Below are 4,553 nucleotides of genomic sequence, written 5' to 3' on the forward strand. Positions count from 1 at the left end.
AAGCTTTCGCCTGCACAGAGAAAATGGAGCACATATGACCGTGAGCTCCTGGCAGTATACCAGGCAGTGAAATATTTTCGCCCCCAAGTGGAAGCGCGAACTTTCACGATATATACAGACCACAAGCCACTTACGTTCGCCTTCCGTCGGAATAGTGTCAACTGCTCTCCCCGTCAATTTCATCACCTTGAGTTCGTGGCCCAGTTTACTACCGACATTAGACATATTTCTGGGATCGACAACATTGTTGCGGATTGCCTTTCACGGATCAGCAGTGTTTCCAGTACCATAGACTTTCCTGCACTGGCACAGACACAGAGAGACGACGAAGAACTCTTTGCCTATGTTAAAGACACGGCTTCCGCATTGCAACTGAAACTCGTTGATGTTCCGGGGGAACTGCGACGTTTCTCACGGCCGACCTCGTCCCTTTCTGACGCCGGCTTTTAGAAGACAAACCTTTGATATAGTACATGGATTGTGCCATCCCGTAGTACGCCCGACATTCCGCCTAGTATCGCAACGTTTCGTGTGGCCAGGCATGCAAAAAGACTGCCGCGAGTGGGTCCAATCTTGTCTTCAGTGCCAACACTGCAAGATTAACCGCCATGTACGCGCACCGATCGGCGATTTTCCGGATACCACCGCCCGCTTTGCCCACGTTCATTTATATGTAGTCGGACCACTTCCACCTTCGAACGGGCAAAGATATCTGTTTACAATGATCGACCGTTTTACGCGTTGGCCGGAGGCAGTGCCGGTGGATAATATCACAGCAGACACATTAGCTTCCGCTTTTGCAATGACTTGGTTGGCAAGATTTGGATGCCCACTACATATTACCACTGACCGCGGACGGCAATTTGAATCAGACCTGTTCTCACAGCTGGCCAAGTTTTGTGGTTACACCCACCATAAGACCACAAGTTATCACCCAGCAAGCAACGGAATGATCGAACGCTGGCACCGTTGTTTGAAGGCCGCGCTGATGTGCCACGAAGAAACCTGGACAACCGCACTACCAGTGGTCTTGTTAGGCTTACGGACGACTTTCAAACCAGACCTGGGGCCGTCAGCGGCAGAACTGGTTTATGGAGAAACACTGCGCCTTTGTAGATGCTGATGCCACAGAGACAGTTGCTACTGGCCAGCCGGATTTCTTTCGACGATTGAGGGACCATGTATCAAAGATTCGCCCTCCGAATGCCACACGTAATGCAAGCCGCCCACTTTCGTGCACCAGGACCTGGAACAATGTCGTCACGTCATGCTCCGCACTGAGGGCGTTAAACTGCCTCTACAAGCTTCTTATTCTGGTCCATATGAAGTGCTACGGCGCAGTGCCCACACCATGGATATCCTAGTGAACGGCAAAACCACGACTGTTGCGTTGAATCGGGTTAAACCTGCGTATGTTTTTCCTGACACCCCACTAGCGGCACCTCGTCGTAGGCGTCCACCTACCGCTGTTCCAGACACTGACGCCACATCTCCGGCGCCGGCTCTTCAACATCCGCCGCCCAACGCAGCACAACATCCGCCTCCTGATGTTGTTCCTCCTCCCCGAGGACGCCCCGTTCTGGACGTCGGCTGCACTTTCCGGCGCGGTATCTCGACGCCGACGCTCCGCTTCCGCCCGGGGGGCTGATGTAGCGACGCTCCCGCGCGCTAATTCAAGCTCACCGGTGTGTGTGTGTGTGTGTGTGTGTGTGTGTGCTGTGCGCGTGTGTCAGTGCAGTGGTGTGCGGTCGTAATTACTTTACGCAACGATTGTGTAGTTCCGCGCCCAGCCTCTAGAGGCGCTGTGTTTTCTAGCTTTTATATACGTTCTGTTTATTATTATTATTATTATTCCTTGTTTTTTGAGTTAGTGAGTAGTTCCGTGCCTCCTGACTTGTGTGGACGAGTACTGTTTTCTCTCCTAACTACGGAAGTTTCCGAGGATTATGGATCCTCTGTATAGGCCGGAAGCAAATTTTATAGCTCCGATCTGTCCATGCATGCCGGGCGTCGTCAGATACGCGCTCGCAATAAAGTTATTGATGCTCAACGGAAGGTCTTCATTCTTCTGAATCACGTTAAGCGAAGGTCGGACAGCCACCAGTTTAGCTGAACCCGACAAGCTCTACTAGTATTTTTGGTTATTATTCTTTGGTTCTTTTCTGGAGTTTGAATATTGTGTTTATATTTTGTGTGTAGCGGTCGTACAGTAATAACCTGTACTTCTGTGCATACCTATGTATATGTCTTTGCTATATTTAGGATCTTTGGGTCTGCTTCGCCTGGAGAGTTGGAAAGAGTCGAGTGTTTACTCTTGCACTGTGATGTTAACCTGTGAACGTTATCCGAATAAATCGTTATTGTGCTGTAAGGCGTTGATTTATGGGACTCAATACTTACCAAAACACTACATTGGTGACCCCAGACAAGTTAATTCCGCGTAACGCGAGTTATTGCCACTCAGTTACGGAATTTTCGAACAAACTATGTTACCGACAATGCATCCGAACATCGACACCGTGCCAACCGCCGGATTATCGGTTCCGTCTTCTACGGACTTTTAATTGACTTAGAATCAGGTATTTTTTCTACAGTGCTTCCGCATAATAGTGCTCCGAATGCGTGTTTACCCACATGGAATTATTTGACGCCTCGTGTGACTGTTAACGGTTACAGTGTTAACAGTGCTACAGACAGTGCTTTCGACTCAGGCATGTCACAATCGCCGTTCCGCGGTTTTCCTGAGTCCACGGCACAACATTTTTCGCCGTTTGAACCGAGTTGTGATATATCGCTAAATGTTGCACAACGTGCTCAACGTACCAATTTGTGTGTACCGCCGATCGTGGACAGTCCACTACATTCACTGGACTCAACGCCAAACCAGTTCTGTATGGCTCAGAAGGCTATTTAAAACCAAACTTTCCCGTCGCAACCGCCAACCACGGTTTCTGCCGTGCCTGCCACGCCGCATGTTCGGGGAACGATTCCACCTGTTAACATGACAACCGCGACGGTTGCAACCGCGCCGCGCTTCGATGGCGACGTGAATTTTGTGCCTGACTCGGGTACTTTTCATGCGTCCCCACCGCCGCCCGCAATTCCGGTGCAATCGGTCACCGCTGCCGTGTCGGACTCCAACCTGGCTACGTGGGACGACATCGCCTCAACGGCTCTTCCTGCACCGCAGCAACGTCCCAGGTGGCTCTACAACCAACCTGCGTCGCACATCTCCGCGCCGTTGAGTACAGGTCAGTCATTGCCCACCGCTAACGCGGGTTCTGCCCCCGTTACCTCGGCCCAGTTTATGGTACCCCCATCCTGTGGCCCACCCTCATCTGCTGCTGCACTGTACTATCCACCAGCTCACAAGCCTGTCTTACCGCTTAATCAGGCTAACCCACACATCTGGTTCGCCATTGTGGACAGTATTTTTCATTTTCTCCGAATTCACAAGGATGACACAAAATTTGCTCTCGTCAGTCACCTCCATAATTTCACGGAGTTATTTTCTGATATTATACTTCACCCACCTGCACATGACGAATATGTTGCACTTTAACAAGCTATTATCGAGCGTGCTTCACGCTCCGAAACTGAATTGTTACGCCAAACAATTTATCACGAACCACGCAGAGACCAGTCACCATCCCAGTACTGGCGATACTTAACGAGCTATGGTTCCTAAGGAAGCGCTGCCAGATGACTCCCTTTGGACTATTTGGTTGGATAAGTTCCCTTTAACCTTGCAGTTAACGCTCTTGCCACAGAGACACCTTCCCCTAGATGCTAAGCTGCACCTAGCAGACGAAGCTTATACCCTATTCAAACCCCATCAACCAGTTGCTGGTTCCAACAGAGTTTCATCGTACAATCATTACACCTTCCTACATCCCCCGGCGACCACGCAGGACGTGACGCACTCTTCGCCAACTGAGGCTGGCAACTCCGCACGCGCAGCCACACAACCGGCTACACGCGCCAGCATTAAACCTCACACCAAACCGACCGTGCCCGGTACCGGGTCATCCACCCGGCGGACAGATGACTCCGCGGCTTCTACCAACAGCAACAGGGCTCCGTCATCAATCTGCTGGTACCATGCAACATTCGGAGATAAAGCCGCGAAGTTCAAATGGTTCAAATGGTTCTGAGCACTATGCGACTTAACTTCTGAGGTCATCAGTCGCCTAGAACTTAGAACTAATTAAACCTAACTAACCTAAGGACATCACACACATCCATGCCCGAGGCAGGATTCGAACCTGCGACCGTAGCGGTCACGCGGTTCCAGACTGAAGCGCCTTTAACCGCACGGCCACAACGGCCGGCCAGCCGCGAAGTGCCGCGCGCTCTGCAATGCTTTAAACTCCGCGAACGGAGCGGTTTAGGCGCGCCACTCTGTCCTAATGAACCTCTGCGCCTACAATCATGCTCTGATTTTTCAAGCCTTCCGACGCCATCTGTGCGCCCGTACGTATATGATCATATGGTACAGTCTTCATTCTTAATCGATGCGGGCGCAGAAATGAGTATATTACCTGCCTCTATGA

The sequence above is a fragment of the Schistocerca americana genome, chromosome 4 (assembly GCF_021461395.2).
Source record: "Schistocerca americana isolate TAMUIC-IGC-003095 chromosome 4, iqSchAmer2.1, whole genome shotgun sequence".
NCBI classification, from domain to species: Eukaryota; Metazoa; Arthropoda; class Insecta; order Orthoptera; family Acrididae; genus Schistocerca; species Schistocerca americana.